Source organism: Ochotona princeps, chromosome 25 (genome assembly GCF_030435755.1).
Source record: "Ochotona princeps isolate mOchPri1 chromosome 25, mOchPri1.hap1, whole genome shotgun sequence".
Classification (NCBI taxonomy): domain Eukaryota; kingdom Metazoa; phylum Chordata; class Mammalia; order Lagomorpha; family Ochotonidae; genus Ochotona; species Ochotona princeps.
In genome coordinates this window covers 26,178,819-26,200,289 of record NC_080856.1, presented here as the reverse complement: position 1 = coordinate 26,200,289, position 21,471 = coordinate 26,178,819, and positions in this window count along the sequence as shown.

Here is a 21,471-nt window from a genome sequence, read left to right as displayed (position 1 = left end):
GGCAGAGATCCTGTATTCCAGCTGTCACCTGACCTTTGACCTGCCTCTTGAATGACTTTCAGACCTCCACCACTTTTTTGAACGACGTCTATTTCTGAATGTTACTAAAACCAATGACCATGACGTTAATTCCTTCCTCAGGACTTAAGTCTCAGCACCTTCCCAAGGTGCACTTAGCTTGTCTTCAGTGCGTTTAACATTGGCCCCTCCTAAGGGAGCTGCATCAAGCCGTCTCGTGTGCTGGCTACACAACACGAAACTTCTCAACAACTTCCAGCATTCCCAGAGTCAGCTCTAAGTCATTCTCCTCAATCTTGATCATTTTTTTTTAAAAAAAAGATTTATTTTATTTTTATTGGAAAGGCAAATCAGATTTACACAGAGAAAGATCTTCCTACCCATTTGGGAGACCCAGAAGAAGCTCCAGGCTCCTGGCTTTGGATTGACTCAGCTTCAGGTGTTGTGGTCATTTGGGGAGTGAACCAGCAGATGGAAGAGCTTCCTCTCTGTCTCTGTATCTCTCTGTAAATCTGCCTTTCCAATAAAGATAAATAGATCTCTTTTTTAAATTTAAGTATTCTATCACACAAAAGATATTTAAATGAAAGCTAATGGGCAAGATAATAAGGCTGTCAATTACATGGTTTTAAAAGTTAAGAATGGGAAAGCTTATCACCCAGTAGTGTAACTGCAGGTAAAGATAACGTGTCACATATTTCAAAAAGATTATAAAGATTTTAATGTCCCTAATATAAAGAAATGACAAATATTTGAGAAGATATACCTGCGTATACTGGTTTGAACATTATATATTTACAGATACCAAAAATCACATAGTACCATATAACTTTTAATCTGCACCATAAAAAGAATAAACTTTCGAAGTATTTCAACTTAAAAAATTAGCAAATCAGGCCTGGCATGTTAGCCTAATAGCTAACGTCCTCGCCTTGTACACACCGGGATCCCATACAGCCATCAGTTCATGTCTTGGCAGCCCACTTCCCATCCAGCTCCCTGCCTATGGCCTGGGAAAGCAGTAGACAATGGCACAACGCTTTGGAACCCTGCACCTGCATGCGAGACCCGGAAGAAGCTCCTGGCTCCTGGCTTCAGATTGGCTGAGCTCTGGGCTTTGTGGCCACTTGCGGAGTGAACCAACAGATGTTAGATCTTTGTCTCTCCTTCTCTCTGTAAATCTGACTTTCCAATAAAAATAAATAAATCTTTTAAAATTATAGTGTGAGTACCTCTCTTTCTTGCGGTTCTACTCAGAGGAATTTATTACATAGATACCCCCACATAAACTTTAAAATATCAGGAATGAGGTTATTGGTTTTAAAACTGTTTTCCATACAACAAACTGAATAGATTCTATATTTGGTAAGAACAAATGATTTCGTTTACTTTTTTTTAAGAGAAAATTATTTGAAAAGCAGAACAGCAGAGTGAGTCAGCAAGCGAGAGAGAGAGAGAACTTCCATTTACTGGTTCACTCCGCAAGTAGCCACAGTGGCTGAAGCCAGGAGTCAGAAACTGTCCACTATGTGGGTGGCAGGAGCTGAGTCCTGGGTTATTCTCTGATGCCTTCCTAGGCACAAAAAGAAGCAGCTGTGCCAGAATTGCAAGCGAGAGCTTAACCCACTGTGCCACATCACTGACTTCCATCAAAATGTTGAAATGACAATTTATTGTAGTAAAATGCTCATGGTACATCATTGTGTGTACATCATCATTGGTTGGGAGAAGACTCTGTTTTTTCAAATAATATGGGAAACAGATTTTTAGCAAAAGCCAAGAGGAAGATTCTGGGAGTGTAACTTCAAAACTCGGTAAGTGGGCTTAGCGCAGTAACCTAGCAGCTGAGTCCTAGCTCAGCATGCACCGGGCCCACTGACCAAGTGTTGAAGGTTTGTGCCCCAGTGGCCCAGCTTCCCATCCAGCTCCCTGCCTGTGGCCTGGGAAAGCAGTCCAGCATGGCCCAAAGCCTTGAAACCCTGCACCCTTGTGGGAGACCCGGAAAAGGCTCCTAGCTCCTGGCTTCGGATTAGCTCAGCTGTGGCCGTTGTAGCAACTTGGGGAATGACTCATTGGACAGAAGACCTTCTTCTCTGTCTCTCCTCCTCTCTGTGTATCTAACTTTCCAATAAAAATAAATAAATCTTTTTAAAAATCTTGCTAATTTCGTTGCGCTGACGACTGGATATGCAACTCGATCTGACAGCTGACAGACTGGATCCGTAGTCTGTTCATGCATTCCTCACCCAGCCTGAGGGCGAGTGGAGGCGCCTACATCCTCAGAACCCCCTCTCTTGACAGACACAGGCTCAGGGACTCCCTGGTTTCTTAGTACTCACAGGGAGCCGTGGCTACGTGGACAGATGGTGCAGCCAGGCAAACACAACCACATGGGACAGAAACCAGGGCAGCGGGAAGCAAGACCTAGACATTCTCTCCAAACAGACTCCTTAGCCAAGCAAACGAAAGGCAAGATTTTCTAATAAAAATCCTATCAAGCAAACTATTTACAGCAGGTGTGGCATGCATGAGCCGATTTAGGAAAATACCAGAACTGGCCAAGACCAGAATGAAAACCATTTTGTAAAAGCTGCTCATCTCCATCTTTACAACAATTAAAACAAACAAAAAAAAAAGCACGCAGTCCGTTTTTGAACAGCCTTCATCCTTTTAAGCAGCTTATTTTCCAGCATGCACTTAATCTGAAAGCTTGACTTAAGCGTAAATTGAGCAGATCGGTGTAGAAAGGTAAATCAATACTGGACAGATTAAAGATAACTGAAAGAAACAAGCGCCCTATATATTCAGAACCTTTGAAGAATGATCGTTTTGTCTGGTTCACTCAATGCTAGAGAAAGAAGTGGCTGGAAATTGGCACGGCAACAAGTGGGAGCTGTAAAACCGCCCGTCTGAAATCTGCTCTTTTTTTGTGGTGATGTGGGCCAGGCTGCTGTCTCCTCGCCAGCGCTCCTCACAGACAGCACTGTGTTCACCCCAACTAGGCACGTCTCGTCGCATGCCTGTGACGTCACGTGCATGCCCCAGGCCGGCCCTCTTCACCCCGCCTGAATCGCAAGGGATTCCAGCAGCCAACGATTTACTATGACAGCTCCTATCACTTTGTTTTAAAACCTGAGAACCACAAATTTAAAATGGTTGAAAAGAGTCACTCTGAAAAGTCGCACACAAAATGCACTCCCTGGAGTCTAAGAAACAAGTTGGCTTAAACACCATGTTAATAAGCTAGAAATTAGTTCCAACTGTTTAAAACAGCCATTTTCCATTTTTTTAAGCCACAATGACTGTAACTTATGATAAGAGTTTCATAAAATATGTGTTAAAATATTGTGAAATATATTCACATATATACAGACGTGTGTATATGCACATATAGGAAGGGAGAGAAATGACATATAGTTACTCCCGGCAGTGCTAACTCAACAGGGTAGGTGGCAGTTTTGTCCAAAATGTTGGTTTACCCCTGTTTGTACAGGAAGTTAGAAAAGAAACTAAAAATACAGCTCCAGTTACCAACAGTCGACCGGTTTTTCTTACTTCTGGAAGATTCCATTTGGTATTGGGAAAACATGTATCTTATAATAAAAGCAGAAACAAAAGTATCATGTAAAAAAACGCCCCTTCAATAAAGGCCATGAACGTGTACATTCGCTCCCACCATGCAAGCTTTACTTCAGCCAGGGCATGCAGCCAGCCCATGTCACTCCTCGCAGAGGGGCAGGTTCCTTCCAGCTGTGTGTGTGTGTTGGACAGGAGATGCAAAGCCAAAAGCAGGTTGAGCTGAGGTCAGGGACCTGGAGATGCCAAAGCTGGTCAAAAAAGAATAATAATAAAAATAATGAGGATAAAAAAATCTGAGGATGGGTGGAGTTCCAAAAATCAGCCACGGGCCAGCTACACCAAATTGGAAGCAGGACAAGCCTCAACCCAGAGTCTTTGGGGGCAGAGCTGAGAACAAGCCAGTTAAAGGAGAAGAGGGATGCACACAGCAGGTGTGGAGAAACCAACACCAATTAGGTTTGTTCTCAGGACCTCTTCCCCTACATGCAGGCTCCTGCTTGCAAGAGCAGTACTCCAAAAAAATTAGGAAAGAAACCAAAGCAAAACTGGTGTCTGATGCAGACTTATTCACGCACAAACACACATCAACAGCAAAATCCTCAAAAGGGAGACCGACACACAAACAAAAGCTAGGGCCAGGCACGGGAGCCTATTAGCTAAAGTCCTCACATTGCATGGGCTGGGATCCCATATGGGCACAGGTTCTAATTCCAGCAGCCCCATTTCCCATCCAGCTCCCTGCGTGTGGCCTGGGAAAGCAGTCGAGGATGGCCCAAAGCCTTGGGCCCCTGCACCCACATGGGAGACCCAGAAGAGGCTCGAGGCTCCTGGCTTTGTATTAGCACAGCTCCAGTCCTTGTGACTGCTTGGGGAGTGAATCAATGGATGAAAGCTCTTCCTCTCTGTCTCTCTCCTCTCTGTATATCTGACTTCACAATAAAACAATGAGATAAATCTTTGAAAAAAAAAAAAAAACAAGCTAAAGGTTACAATTGCTAAATTAGAGCAACAAATTATGTCCCTCTAACTGTAGCACCCTTAAAATAAGAAGCAAGCGGGCCTGGCACAGTGGCCTAGAGCCTAAAGTCCTCGCCTTGAACACCCAGGGATCCCATATGGACACTGGTTCTAGTCCCGGAAGCTCCACTTCCCATCCAGCGCCCTGCTTGTGGCCTGGGAAAGCAGGACGGCCCAAGGCTTTGGGACCCTGCACCTGCGTGGGAAACCCGGAAGAAGTTCCTGGTTCCCGGCTTTGGATCGCCAACGCACCGGCCGTTGCAGCTCACTTGGGGAGTGAATCATCAGACAGAAGATCTTCCTTTCTGTCTCTCCTCCTCTCTATATATCTGACTTTGTAATAAAAAAATAAATAAATCTTTCAAAAAAAAATAAGAAGCAAGACTGATGTGTGAGTCATCCCAAAATTCATTCATTCAAAATATCTCATGAGTCACTACTCCCGACCTGGCACTGTGTGCACACTGGGTATGAACAGGTAAATACAATACAGTCAGGGCTCCCAAGGAATTCACAGAGAAAGAAACACCAAGCTGGGTGGCATGGTAAATATTACAAGGGTAATGATGGAATCTAAGCTGATGAGAACTGCAGGCATGGGGCAGGAGGCTCAGGAAAGACCCTCTCTGCTTTTTTGACCATTGGGTTTGATTATTCTCCACAGTAACAGAGAATTTTGAGAGAACTCAAAAGAAGACAATGAAATGAATAAAAGTCCCAAACCATGATCCAGCTGTGTTTCATTTTGTGGTTTTTTTTTTAATGTATTTATTTCAGGTAAGTTCTACAGTTTCTGGGATTTGCCCACGCATCCTCCCCAATGCCCCTCCCCTGACTGATTTCCCCTATATTATTACAATAGTAGAGTCCTTCCAAGTAGCACAAATCCATCTTTGAAGAGTAAAGAAAGTGGCATGCATTGATCTTGAACACTGTCAAAATTTTATTTTCAAAATGATTTTTAGGGCCCGGCGGCGTGGCCTAGCGGCTAAAGTCCTCGCCTTGAAAGCCCCGGGATCCCATATGGGTGCCGGTTCTAATCCCGGCAGCTCCACTTCCCATCCAGCTCCCTGCTTGTGGCCTGGGAAAGCAGTCGAGGACGGACCAATGCATTGGGACACTGCACCCACGTGGGAGACCCGGAGGAGGTTCCTGGTTCCCGGCATCGGATCGGCGCGCATCGGCCCGTTGCGGCTCACTTGGGGAGTGAATCATCGGGTGGAAGATCTTCCTCTCTGTCTCTCCTCCTCTGTGTATATCTGGCTGTAATAAAATGAATAAATCTTAAAAAAGAATGATTTTTAAAAAATGAGTCTATGTTGAAGTTGATTTTTAGTTTATCAAGGAAGGAGTCAACAAAAGGACAAATTGAGTCAACGAGAAATGCAAGAGAAGGATTACAGGTAGTCAACAGAAGAAAATAAGGCTAGGATAAACTTATTAAATAAGCTATAAAGCTCTTTAATTCCTAGCAGAATAAGGAATTAATTTCTGTCTGTTGTTTTCTCCAACAGACAGAAATCATCAGCATTGCTATTGGACAGGTTTTAACTTTTTTTGGTGAAAGTTTTGGGTCCCATTCATTGAGCTAAATAGTTACATCAGATGATCAGAGGAGAAGCTTCTCCAGAAAAGTTTTGGCATAACAACAAAAATTATATCATCATGTTTCTGGAGTTCTTTCATGTTCAGATAAATTTTTAGCAATTCCTCAAAAAAAAAAGTTAGCCTCTGAACTTCATCAAATATGAAAACATAGCACAATGGGAGCTCTGATTGCCCTCATTCTCCACCAGCAACTAGATGACAAGTTCCAGTAACAGAGCTCTTCCCTCGGACTCTCAGGCATAAAGAGTTTGAGCAGCACTTACCTCCAAATACTGCTGTTATTTTCTTTTACCCTTGAATCGCAACAATTATTCCATGTGATAGACTCTACTAATGAAGATTCTATAGTTGAGGAAACAATAGATCACATAAATATATAACTATAAATTAGTAAAGCCTATTTGGAGGGATCAACTGGGTTATATCTATTAAAAGTTAAAGCATGCCTGAATCTAGGCCACTGTACATGTAGGTGAGAGATGAATCCTGTGTGACACCCAGTGACAGGGCCACTAAACTGGCAGGTAAGCAAGGGAACTGAGACCTGGTGGTTTGGAGGAGAAAGGCCAAAAGGTCTGTATGGCTCAGACTGATTCACCAGCCCACATAGGAACCTAAGCAGGACTTGTTCGCATGGAACACTGCTGACCAACACATGCCAGTCCTCACGAAAGCTATGGCTGGGGGTCTGTCTGGAAGGGCTAGATCCCAGGACCTGACTGAATGTCACAACAGGGGACAGGTCACATTAGGCAAGGTCATGACACTAACAAGCATGCAAGAGAACCAGGTCCTGTGGAGGAAATGTGGGCCCAAACCTGTGGAAATACAAGTCCCACTGGTTAGCTCAAGAGTTGGGGTGGGGATGGGCTGAACTAGGTGTGACTATGGAACCTGCCAACACGCATGCGGACAGGGACTGAGAATAGTCTGGGCAGGCCCAGGCTACAGCACATGCAAGTGCATCCTAAAACAGGGCGTGAGGTGGGTGGGGCCACAACATTCACCAGCCCTTACAAGGCCTAGGTGGAGAGAACACACTATGCTAGGCAAGGGCCTAGCACCCGCTGGTATGCATAAGATCTGGGTCTGGGAGTGGGCCAAGTGGGACAACCTGAGAAACTCCCCTGCGGGGTTATAGCTCCTGCTGGTGAGCATATGATCCAGTCCTTGGTGTTGGGTAGTCTGGGCAAGGTAGCTCCCACTGTTGGCTAATGTGTGGGTTGGTTTTGGAAGGGGGAGGACATGGCAGGGCCGAGCAAACCTTAGCTCACCAGCAAGTGCAGAAACCAGACTGGAGCACAGGTCATGCTGGGCTAGGCTGTCACACCTACCAGTTTGCATGAGCCAGGGATGGAAGCAAACTGAGCAGGGCCCAGTTCTAGTACTGGTGCTCTTGAGGACCACGGTAAGTGTAGGACTGGCTAGGCTAGGTATCTGCCCCTACTGAGTCATATGTGAGCTGTGTCTGGGTGTGGACCAGGCTTAGCTGGGCTGTAACACCCAACAGTAATAACCAGAATGGGTTGAAGCCAGTCAGGAAATGCCACTGTTCCTTCCAGGACAGGATGTAAACTAAGTCGGGATGGCCCGTAGACCCACTGATGGGCACAAGATCTGACATTGAGAGAGGTTCTGATGGAGGAGCTTTGGCAACTTCTCTGTCAGGAAACAGTCCCTGCAGACGAGTGCCAAGAATCATGATAGGGGACAGCCCAGACTAGGCCTGGGAATATATACAGGACTCCACTCACCACGGCTTCTCTAACTGCTGAGCATCCAAACCACCAGCCAGGGGCCAGCATGGCAGCACCAAATATTGCATCATTACCTATGATGGAAGCATCCTATATTAGAATGTGCTCCTCACTTCTGATCAACCTTTCTGCTAGTGTGCCTGGGAAAGCAACAGGAAGTGACCCAAGTACTTGGGCCTCTGAAACCCACATGGGAGACAAAGATGAAGCTTTTGGTTCCCAATTTTAGTCTTTCGAGACCATTGGACAGTGGACCTGCAGATGGAAGATTTCTCTCTCTCTCTCCCTCCCTTACTCTCATTTCGCCTTTTGAATTAGTTAATGAATGTGTTTACCAAATGCCAGCCACAGTGTAGCATTATCTTTTAAGGATATTGACCCCTTTGTAGCAGTTTAATCACACTGTACCCCTTCTATCCTGGGAAAAACAAATTTCTCTTCTCTGGGGTAGCAAATCTGAGAGGTGAATTTTCCTTCCCAGCCCTCAATGACTTGGGGCAACTCTATCGTTTCAGATTTAAAATGTTCTATACACAGAAGTAGAATCTCCCATAACAAAGTGTAACTTTTCACCAAAAAAAAAAAAAAAGCTGTGGCAATGGGCCCATGATCATGACATCTGTTGGTCCTTTCACAGGCCATACCACCAAGAAGCCACTGGCCTAAAGATATGGCTGGCCACTAGCTTGGAGATGATGCTCTCCCCGCAAGAGCAGGGCATCCTACTCCTTAGGTAACAGAGCCTAAATCAACAAACATTATATATTGCTATGTTCTCAAGAGGCAGGGTACACGGGTCTGAGCACCAATAGGGTGCAAATAAAAGGAACTCAACTTATCATCACCCCCACTAGGCCTCTTAAGGCATTTCTGCTCCTGCCCTACAACATTAAGCATTGTTAATCCAGAGATTCCTATTCCCAGAGGAAGAAGTGTGTCCCACTTCAATCTGGGGATACAATAAGAACACTATGGAACTTGAATCCATGATTGCCGCACAGTCCTTTTGGAATACTTGTGTCAAAAGAACAGCGGACTAGGAGAGAAGTCACCTGGTTGGCAGGGAACATTATCATTCCTCAGCAGCAGAAGACAGCTGGTAAGTCCGCTACCGCACAGTGGCATAGGTCTGGCACTCAGGTGGCCCTCTAGGTGCTCCCATGCCAAAGGTTAAAGGCGAATGGACATACGTAACAGATACAGCCTGAGAATATCAAGGAAACTAGGGGCTGGCATACTTAAGAAATAAGAGTAAATCAGTACATTGGGCAAGCCACATAAACCAGCAGAAATGCCAGCCAGAGAAAAGAAAAGATCTAGAATAAAGAGAGAAAAGAGAAAAGAGAGATCTAGAATAAAGGGGAAGGGAGTGGGCAGATGAATAGCAGCTCAACCCTGAGATCAAGTGGGTCATCCCAGTTACTCTTCCCTTATCAATTCCCCAGGAAACAGGCCCTCTTGGAATCCTAGTAGAACTTTCTCAGATAGGCTTGACTTATTCTAAGAAGTAAATGGAGCTGAGCAGTTCGAGGAGCGGACTGTAATGGATAGGCAGATGCTCACCCAGGTTCCCTGTTCAGGACCAATGCTTCTGTCCTCCAGCTAGGCTCCTCATGGTGCACCCATCACAGTCCCAGGAACAGCCTTACTCAAAGATGCTCTCTTCCAAGACAGCGGCCCATGCAAGAAGTGTGACTAGCATGTAGCTGTCCATCTTTCAATAAATAATAACCTCTCCCCCTTTCGATGAATCAAAAGAGCCCTTTTTCGGGTAGTGTTGGGGTTTTAGGGAATGGGCTATTTATGCTGGGGATCAACAAGGCAATAGCTACCTCTGCACCCTAGCTGCAGTTGAAAGCCCACATGGCCTTGTGAAAATTCCGTTGATACACCTGTGCAGCTGCATGCCCTGTACCCAGGGTTCTCAAAACTAGGCCTTCTGTTCCCTGTCCCTTTCCTCTGCTTGGACCCAAGCCCTGGCTCTGAGGGCTTTGAACCTGACCTCGTTTCTTTGATCTTCCTTATCTAAAGCTGCCTAATTTCTGCAGTTTGCAAAGGTAGAGGCTCTGGTTGGTCTGCGTTCCATATCCTTTCTTCTTAGGGGTTAAACAGCACATGGTTCTGAAGCATGCCCAGAGTTTAGAGTCCTCCCTCCCCTGTGGGAGAGGGTTTAGATGACAATGATAAGCAGTCTAGCCCAGCTTTTGGCTGCGGCTAGGCCTCTTCAAGTTGGTGTGTGGTCCAGTTCCCACAGGTGCCTGCCCTTGAGTCTTAAAGTCACGGTGCCCATATCTGCTCCTCTTATGAGGACAGAGAGCCTTAGAAGTGTCTAGATATCTTTTTCTTTTCGCTGTACATAACTCTGGAGATTTAGTGTACTGCCATAACACAGGAAATTGAAGAGCCCAAGTCTCAGAGAGGCAATTATTTAAGAGCTAAGGCGCATTCCATGTTTACTATAAGGTATGATTCCCTTATCTTTGAATGAAGTAACTTAATTAGGTGAACTCCAATGAGCTTAATTGGTAATTAGAAACAGAAAAATAATCACTAATATGATTGCCTAGAATTTGAATTGAAAGCCTACCTCAGCTCCTTTTGAACTATAATTAATTTGTGTTTGTTGTGAAATATGAGTACATTTTGAGTACATCAAAATACATTAGAGATCTAAAGATGTATTATATGGCTACAATTATATATGCCAGGGGGCACTACGGTTAAAATTTAGGTTTCATGGATTAGGTTTTAGGACAAAAAAAAATATGTATTTGTTTAAATGATGGGGAGGGAGGGAGGAAAGGAAAAGAAGTGGGGGTGAGACAAAGAGACTCCCATCTTTCTGACTCACCCCCTAAATGCCCAGCACAGAAGTCTCAGGAGTCAGAAGCTCAATCCAGGCCTCTCATTGAGTGTCAGGAACCCAATTCCATGGGTTTTCACCACTGCCTCACAGAGCCTGTGTTAGCAGGCACCCAGCATCCGAAACAGAGCCAGGTGTCAGAGCCAGACAGTCTGCTGTGGCACACAGTGTCTTGATCGTGAGGCAAAATGCCCGCCCTTAGAAACTTGAAAAGGGTTAGCCAAGACTCTTTGTTTTTCCTTGGCATCATTCTAAGTCTCTTCATCTTCCATTTGCCATCACCTTATCGCCCCTCTTCCCTTTCTTTCTGCACCACCTCTTCTCTTTTTTATGTCCCCAACCCCCTTCCTTTAGTATGCTGTCCTTCTGTTTTGCCTCTCTCAAAACCAAACAAAAACTCTTCCTTTTCTAACATGACATACCTGCACATCATTATTGGGTAAGAAATATCCAAGGTACCAAGAGACACCTGCAAATACTATTGGTAGACATGCCCAGGGTCAAATCTTTTCACCCAAAAACTGGGGTGTGTGTTCTCATGCGCATACAGGATGAAACTTGGGGTTCTGTGTACTCATAGGTAGCTGCTCGCATGGTCTGCTGTGCTGTTTCTTCACTTGTTGGGCTGCAGCCTCCTAACATTAGGCGTCCTCCCTCTAGATTATGCAATAAAAGCAAGTGCAGTACAACGGCAAAGCCATAAATAAAGGGCATATATTTATCTGGCCAAGAATGGGCCACTTTTCATTTCCTCCATAGTTTGTTGGCATAAGTTGTTTACAAGGCTGTCTTAAGAGGTGCAATGAACATCTCTGAAGCACAGAATTCACTTCCATTCATTAGGGCAAGAGAGAAGATGGAGTTTGCCAGCCCCAGAGGTCAAGGCTAGGTCATGGGAGAGGACCTACATAGCACCAGGAGTGAGAGAGAACCTGACCGCGAGATGGGTCATGCCGTTAAGTCCACGGAGCTCCTCACACAGCAGGAAGACTACTGTGTTTTGTCTTGTCCTGATCTTGTGTCCTTGTTGCCTCTCGGCTTTCTGCCAGATGGGCATCTTGGAAGAGGCAGTCACAGACTCAGAGCTGGGAAAGGGTCTGCAGAGTCAGCCCCTCCATACTCTTCAAAGAGCAAGGGGTTCTTGAGCGGGCAGCCCGGAGCTGCGCTGCAGAGGCACCTCTGGAATGCAATCCAAGAATCAAGGAGTGCATGTGTCAAAGCTGAGCCTCCTCAGTGACTTAGAGCAGTGGACAGCATATCCAGGTGCACATGGAGGATATGGCAGTACATTGGAACCTGCAGAGGACATCTGGTACCACAACAGAGGACAGAGGATAGAACAAATCAATCAACTACCCCAGCCATTTGTTGGCCGTGAATATCTGGGCAAACGGAGACTCTAAGGTGGACTATGTCAGCCAGTGGATTCTGGAAGGAATTCATCGTGCTTGGAGTGGCGAGATCAGCAGCAATTCAGAACTGTTGAACGCTCAAAACCACTTGAACAGTGCCCTCAGAGCATGCCCCACGTCGGGGACCTGGGATGGGTGGGAGACTGGGTGGGCGTCTCCCTTTATCTCCCCTCTTACCCTAGATACAGAAAAGAGAGAGAGAGAATGTGGAAACAAGGGCCTTACCCACTTTCCTGTAGCCCTTGACCCTTTGTGCCCTAATCAACGATGTGAAGATTATCAAAATAAAAGTAAAAAAAAAAATTTCAAGTTAAAAAAAAAAAAAGAATCAAGGGTGTTTGTCTACACTATGCTGCCTCTTTCTAGAGGAAAAAAAAAAATAGGATAGTGAGAAAATAATATGAAACCTGAGTGTCCAGCTGGGAGAGAAAAGAGAGAATAAGGAACTTTGTTAGGGAGGGAAAAGGAGAAAGAAGGTAATAAGAAGGGAAAAAAAAATAGAGGAAAGACAAGATGGCTAGAAAGGTAGAAATGTGAGGTATTCTGAGCTGTAGTGATGCTAGCATCTAGTGAACTTCTGCCCTAACCAAAAGCATCAAAAACAATGCCATGGAACAGGTGTCGGTGTCATAGTTAGGATGCTGCTGGGGATACCTGCATCCCATTGCAGAGTGCCTGCTTTCACATTCCCACTCCACTTTAGATTCCAGCTTCCTCCTAGCACACATTCTAGGACACAACAGGTGATGGCTTGCACCCAGGGCCCTGCCACCCAACTGGGAAACCTGAATTAAGTCCCAGCTCCTGATGAGGCTAAGTCCTGGCTGTTGACGGTCAGTAGACCAGTGGGTGATCTCTTTGCCTTTTAAAATAAATAAAAAAGAAAAATATTTTTTAAAGAAACTATCACTTAAAATAAATAAACAAATAATACTGTAAAATCCACATGTGGATGTTTACCCCTAGAGAGGTGTTCACAAAAAGACCTTTACAATCATTCCAGAAAAAGTTCATAGAGTATTAACAACCAGGAACACATCAGGTAGCCACTAAAAGAAGAATAAAGTGGCATATATTCGTACAATGAAATATGTGTTATTGATAGATCCACGATCATGAGTGAATCTCCCACAGACTGCACAAAAAGAGGAGTTACACAAAGTTCTGGACAGTTGCAACGATCTGTCGAGAAAGCATGGAGGCTGGTGACGGAGTCAGTGGTAGCTAGTTGGCGTGGGAACAGGAGTCAGCCAAAACTCACGGGAAAATACACTCGAGATCTGAGCTTTTCACGGTGTGATAGCGAAAGAAAACAAGAGCCGCCAAGAACACTAAGCCCTGGTTACTGATATGCGTGCTCAAATGTTTAAGGCAACTGACCTTGAACTGCACTGAAGAGCTATGTCGCAGGAGCTGGCATTGTGGCATGTGGGTGAAGCCACCATGTGATTCTAGCATCCCGTGTGGGCACAGGCTGTGTCTGGCTGCTTCCTGCTTAGGGCCTGGGAAAGCAGCAAAGGATGACTCAGTCCTCACCCACATGGGAGACCAAGAGAAGTTCCTTGCTGTCTAGATTACAGGTCTCTGCTAAGAGAGGAAATACAACTCGTTCTTTTATTCATTCTTTAACAGATTCATTTGTTTTCATTTGGAAGGCAAAGTTACAGATAGAGAAGGAAAGACAAAGAGAGAGCTTTCATCCACTGGTTCACTCCCCAGATGCCTGCAGCAGCAAGAATGGGGCTCATCCAAGGCCAGGTGCCTGCAGCTCCTCCATGGTGACCTCCCACCCTGTCCTAGCCCCCTAAAGTTTGAGTAATCCTCTGCTGCTTTCTCAAACCACTAACAGGGCACTGGATTGGATTCAAAGCAGTGCAAGTTTGGGATGCTGGCATCACAATGGGGGAGGTTTAGCTTGCTATACCAGCACACTTGTCCCACACCTTTTATTAAAAACAGTATTTTTCTTTTCTACTATAAATTAAGATAGAGATACTGACCTTCATAACTCAAATGGGGAAAGTGTTCTCTTTTATTTACAATAAAACTTACCTAGCTATTTACATGTATACTCAAGAGCTAATCAGCAGCCACACGGATGACAGAATTTAATGTAAGCAGATAATGGGTCCGAGTGAAGAATTCTTTTTTCTGCCAGGAATCATTTTAATATATACAATTTCACTCATGGGGCATAAAATACTACTAGCCAATTTTGAGTCCTGCCTGTGATTGCTTTGACAGGGCCAGACCAAATGATTTTGCAAACCTTCAAGGGCCCTTGGACCAGAATACTCCCCAGCCCTGCTCTGCCACTGAGATGTGCACACGCTGAGCCTTCTGATCTAGAGTCTGTCTACCTCTCCTCTTTAAAAACCCCAGTCGTTCTTAAAGACTTGTCTTAAATGGCATCCCTCTATAAGACCTCCTTGGTTGGTACACGCAGGCCATCAAAAGGAAGCTGGGTTGGAAGTGGAGTAGCCTGGACATGAACCAGTGCCCAGATTTATTCCTTTTGTATACTCATCTCTTAACTCTGCCTATACAAACCCTAAGCATCCTTCAAAGTCCTTCATAAATGCCCTCTCTCCTAAGCTTCTCTGTTTGACTTATTCCATCCTTCCCCTTGAATAGGCTGATTCATTGCTTTGTCTTATTTTGTCTGTCTTGCATCCCAACATTCCTATGCTTTGCTCCCATTCCATATGGGCCTGGTGGCGTTCCAGACAGAGAACTCTTGGCTGTGTGTGTGTGTGTGTGTGTGTGTGTGTGTGTGTGTGTGTAGCCATTTGACCCAAGTTGGCCAATCAAGTTTTACCTTTTGGGATTTGCTACTGAGTAGAACCACACCAAACACAATGTGACTGCAACTGAGTCACTTGCCTCTAACATTTGGACGGCTCTGAAGTTTCTCCTGCCACAATCACCATTGCTACTCTAGATTCTGTCATTGTCACAGCATCTATTAGCTCTGGTTTACTATTCAGTATGCTACACAGGATCCTTCCAATAAGCCTATTATTTTTCCTGACCTAACTAGTGTTCAGTTCTTTCATGTGCAATCAAAGGTTGCTACACCTTTCATCTGAGAATATAATGCGCGTTAATCCCCTAGCACAACTTAATACTGCCTTGAATGACATGCTTCTGTCATTTCCCCACATTTAGTTTTCTCCCTTCTTGCTCCTCCTCATTGTTCACATCATGCTCATCGTCTTACAAGTGTGTGATGGTACAAAAAAGAGAAAGAAAGCAATTCCCAGTAGCAGAAAATGGCTCACAACATAGACGAACGATCTTGAAGCAAACCTTACTCATACTAGTAGGCTCACCCACCTGACTTAGACAAGCATCTCAAACCAGAGAACTCGCCAGATCAGAAACAAGCGGGGAAAATGGAACCAATTGCATTGAGCCAAAATATCAGTTCATCATGCAGGAAAAGGTATTTCACCCTATGTCCCAGAGAGCACTGTAGGAGCCAGCAGGACTCCTTGGAGAACATTGGTAAGTGGCATGTTTAAGCATCCTGAGCAAAGCTATGATTACCACACCCTCAGAGAGGCCTAAAAGGAGCAGTAAGAATAGGAAGCTAGAGGGAGGGACGGTGTGCTGGTGGCTGCCTGCGTGATCTGACAGCACACAGCCTCAAGGACAGGGATATTTCAGCAAACAGTGCTGATGGATGACATTGAAGATCAGAAAAGCACCCCACCTCCTGATGCTTTTATGTTACATAAGCCCTTGGAATTAGTCGTGACCCAAAAAAATGTTGAGGATCCCAACCGAGTCTATTCCAATCTGGTAAAAACTACAACTCAAAACAGATATTTAGTTGCTAACGGAAAACAGAGAAAGAAAATTGTTCTTTCTTACCTGGGTTGAATACTAACATTTATAGTCTGTACATACTTATTTTTGTACTGATCTTATCCTTCCCGTTGGACTTCCTGTTACCAAAGGAATGATTGTTGCCATCCTATCCTTATGTCCTTTGCAACTGCCATCACAGCAACGTATGCAACGTAGACTGTCAGTGACTGTCCTTAAATTGAGTTGATTGATTCAAGTACACATTGGGAAGTGAACAGTGGAATCGTACTACCACCATCTACTTTTCTATTTCTGGGAAGTTTGCTACACATTTTGCATATTTTTTAGACAAAAGAGAAGAATTGCAACAATGTCCTTTGCTTCTCTGGCATAGTGAGGTTGGTTGGACACAAATGATTTTAGAAGGAGTTGGTGGCATCTCTCCTCCGAGTTCAGAAAGTTCTTGAGCTTTTGCAAAGCTTAATCTCAGAATGTAAGATCTAGAAGAAACTTTCACCGTCATCTAACAGCCTTGTTTTTAAGCAAGGAGGAGAAAAAAACTAAAGCTCAGAGACAGGTAGAGATTCAACCAAAACAACAGCATCCATGGGTAAGGCAGACGGAGAACCCAGCCCCGTCTCCCCTTTCAAGACTGAGGTCCAACACCTCTCCACTTTCTTGCCCACTCTGTCCAACCACCTGGGAAAAAACTCAGAGCAAGTCAGGGCTTCTCATCTCTGGAGGGAGTATCACACAACCTCAGATTTTTGCCCCCATATCTGGATCCCGGACACAGGCAACAATCCAAGACTCCTTCCCATTCCATGCTCTCTCTCATAGTCTAAACCCCAATTCACTCAAAACCTTGTTTACACTCCTCCAACTTCTAGCTTCTCTACTTCTCCCCTTTTCACTCAACGCTAGCAAAATAAAGTCCTGTGGTGGACCCACCTCAACGCCTACATAGAATCCACATTCATTCACAATGAACTCATCTCCCCCTGCACTGTGAGGTCCTGCTGCTGCTCTCAAAGGAATGCAGCCCCTCTGCCTGCTCTGATTTTCCCTCCTTCCGAAGCGCTTGTCATCAGTGGCACGTGAGTGGGCGCACACAGACGGACCCTCAGTTTAAAAACAACCAAACTTGCTCAGCCCCGTGTCCTCCTTGCTGTCTTTCCACAGCCACCATCCTTTTGCTTTCCTCTTGAACCGTGGGTGCCCATCACGTCCATTTCCCACCACGAGCTGGCTGTTACTCTTGTCATCCGCAGTGGTTCTGCCCAGAGACCTTACCGTGTTGTGCCTACGGACAGTGGCTTGGTCTTCACCTGCCTGGACAGCACCTGACCCTGTTCACTAAGTTGATTGCTGTGATGCCACATTCTTAAGATTTTCTCTGATTTCTCTAGCCACATCCTGTCAACCTTGTTTTCAAATTACTTACTCAATTTCTTAAATGTTGATATCCCATGGGGTGTGAACCAGCTTCTCTAGTCACTCTAAACACTGCTATGCTGAGATAATTTTACCTACTTCTTGGTTCCAATTGCAAACCTTGCTGAGGCCTGGCAAATCTACATTTGCCAGCCCTGACCTGTAATTCTATGGACAGCTCCATGGGGCATCTCAACTCAACAACACCTAAGATCAGACTCAGTTTCATGCCCTAAAAAACAAACAAAAATCCCTTTCTTTTCCTAGTGAAAAACACTATCACTGATCTAGTCATCATCCTGGATTCCTCCTCTTCTCTCCTCCTTCCCAAATTCAATCAGCCACTAACTGCTATCAGGTCTACTCTCTAAATAGTCCTAAATCAGTCTACCTCTTGAGAGAAAATTGTAGGAAACACTTAAATTACAATCTATCATGTGGCGATGTAAGCAACTTGGCATCTCTGCTTCTTACTTGTGAAATGTAGTGGCAATCATGAGGAATCGCATCTCCAACATGTAAGGCACTTAGAAATGTCTCAAATGCATAGTCAGTGCTGACTCTCAATAAAGTCGTTACTGTCACTCACTGGCACCTACCATCCCATCCCCTCCTCGCTGGCTCACAGAAGCAGGCTCATGATCGTCCTTCTGCCTAGTCTTTTATTGTTGCTGTTTAATGATTTCTTTACTTTTATTTGAAGGGCAGAGTTCCAGAGAAAGAAGGAGAGACAGAGAGGAAGATCACCCATCTGCCATTCACTCCCCAAATGGCTGCAATGTCCAGAACTGAGACAGTCTGAAGCTGGGAGCCAGGAACTTTTTCCGGGTCTCCTACGTGGGTGCAAGAGCCCAAGGACTTGAACCATCCTGAGCTGCTCTCTCAGGCCATAAGCAGGAAGCCAGATCAGAAGTGGAGCTCAGAACCTGAACCAGTGCCCATATGGGATGCCATGCCATAGGCGAAAGATCAGCCTAGGCCACAGACCCAGGCCCTGTGTATACTGTTATTCCCCCTTCAATCCACTTCACACAGGATTCTACTAAGCAGAATTTGATGGTGTCACTTTCGTACTAAAAGACACAAGGGTGGCTTCTTGTTACTCTCAAAACAAATTTCAAATCTCTGTTTGTAGTTTTCAAGATGCAGGGCAACCAGGCGTCTATGCAATTCACCAGGTTGACATGCCACCCCTCTCTCCCAAATTCTTCCTCCAGCCTCACTCTTCACTCCATGTGGGGTCCTAAAACACAACCACCTCTCTCACCAGGGCTTCCTCTACTCAGAACCTTGCTGGTGCTGGTCACTCTGCAGGGGACACGCCTTGCTTATCTCACCTCAAAGCCTCACCCACAGGGACTCTGCCAAGCCCTCCTTACCCAGTATGTCTCAGCTAACCGCCACCTGCTCGAGGAACACAGACTCGAGACTTTCAAACTGGAAATTGTCCCCATCCTCTCCCAACCCATAAACCTCCACACTGGGCTCTCTGTCTATGCATGGGCGTCTATTTTCTGGTGCAGATTAAAACATATTTCTATCTCTTGTAGGTTTTTTTAAATGTTTACTTCTTTGCTTTGTTTTCTTTTGTTTTTATATTTTTCGTTGCCTGCCTCCATCCTATAGTCTGAACTCCCTGGAAGTAGGAACTTGATTTGATTCCTTGTTGCATCCTAAGAAACTAGTAGAGTGTCTGAAGTATAGAAATTAGTGTTAATTAAATATATGTGGGGTAAACTCCTTGGTGCTTAGGCCATTATTTTCTCAACACAAATGCTAGGATTTTCAATGACAAAAAAATATATATCACAATTTACTCTGGAAATTCAACACCAAGCAAACAGCAAATCCTAAGAGACTACAGTCTGCTCTTACTCAGTTGCCCCTGACCTTAAAGAACCTTGTCCACTCTTCTGAAGCGACTTCTCCCCACCAGATCACCTCCATCACATTATATTTCAAAGGATGGGCTCCAGAGATCTTTCACCTTGAAGAATCCTTAGTTCTTCTATGAAAAGCTTAGTATACCAGAAAAGTCTGTCAGCTACTTTCACCTGAAATAATGACCTTAATCACATTTGACAGCCCTTTCTACTCAAAATTATTCATGAGACTCAAATGAGTAGTTAGTAAATTAATGACAGATTTAACTTTAAATGGCCCATCCTGGCTAATGCTTCTGCTGTAATGACTTCCAATATGGGGTAGATTTTTATTGGTTTTAGGAAGTAAGAAAAGGAGAATTTCCTTCATTTTAAAATGTGCTATTTCAATTTTTGTCCTTAGGCCAAGGCATATGAGCTTCTAAAAGGGCCTGTGTCACTAATTATTATGATGAAGCATTTATTCTTCTCGTATTAATGTTTGAACAACTTGGTTACCCAATCGTGCTCTCTTCTCCTTTCTTTTCTCTTCACTCCCACACTTCTTGAGGACAAAGCAAAGAATATGAAAGAGAGAAGTATATGACATCTAGAAATATATGTATGTGAAGGAGAGTGACCTCACATGTATGTATATGTGTATATGCATGTGTTTTATGTGTGTATATGTGAACATCGGTACACATAAATTCTTAGTACAGCCTAGCACATTTATTAATTGATTTCCAGGGTCATCTTTATAAATAAATAACATTTCCATGATGAGTATGCATATACAGGACTATCTATGCCTATATTACTTCAGATACACATATATGTGTGTATTACTCTACGAATATACATGTATGAGATGTACATATTTAACTTAAACAGGCATGATTATATTTATGAATAATGCATACACGCTAATACACAAGTGCTCTGTGTGCATGTGTATCCACAAACCAAAACGTAAATGTATCCACATAATTCATATTATATCCCTATTACTAGTAAGTATTGTATATGTGTATATGGCATGTGAATGCTATCCCAACATAAGATGGCTATATATGCACACATATATATCTATATATTTTATACATCTATGAAAATATCATCCATTTATGAGGATGGCTGTCGCTGTCCTGCAGCGATGGACTTGGTGCACAGAGCCGATAATAACACGTGGACCCTGACTGATGGTCAAAAGCTGTAGTTTATTAGTAGCATCAGACTTTATACACTGAGGGCCATACAGGATTAGGGTAGAGATACTTAGTTCATCAACAAAACCATCAACTGTTTCTATGCCTTTGTTTGGAAGTCCTTTTCTCTTGTATATTACTTTCCACTCAACTGTTCTTATACAAATTATATCTCATCAGGTATACAAAAGGTAGCCATACAGTTGTTCTCATGCAAAGGATATCCAATCAGTCACACCCATTCAGTTGTTTATCATACAAATATTGTCCAATCAACTGTAATCCTGTGCTCACTGACCTCACAATGTCCTCCTACAGATGCCCCTGGGAATTACTAAATGTGCTGTAATATACTAAGTATTTATGCTCCTTACAAACTATACCACCACATATATTTGCATTAATTTTTAATTAGCAATCGCCAGCTTTCTGTAAGATGTCAGCAATCTTTCTGCATGATCTCAATTTGACACGGTTCCTTTTCCCAAAAGCTATCCTATGAAACCAAAGTGAATTAAGTGCGCCATAGATTTGGAACCAATTGCTTGACATCACCTGAAAATCCAGGAGTCACTCCAGAAGGCTGTAGAGACGGGCACAGCAAGGCTGCTGCGCCCACCTCGTGTCTCTTGGATCGTATGCTCACCACTTGCCACAAGTCTCCAGGCAGCCACTGTGCTGGGTTCTCGGCCCGGAAGACACTAGCCTTTCCAGAACAAGCAAGGCCCCTCCTGTACACAACTGCTGCCAGGAGAAATGGAGAAGCAGACAGCTGGATTTCTTATGCCTTCTGGCAACCCAAAGAGTCCCTGTGACCAAGGCTTCCTGTAAGGGCTGCTCTCCAGCCGAGCCCAACTGATCGAGAGGAGAGCCAGCTTTCCACAGCTGCTGTGAACCGGA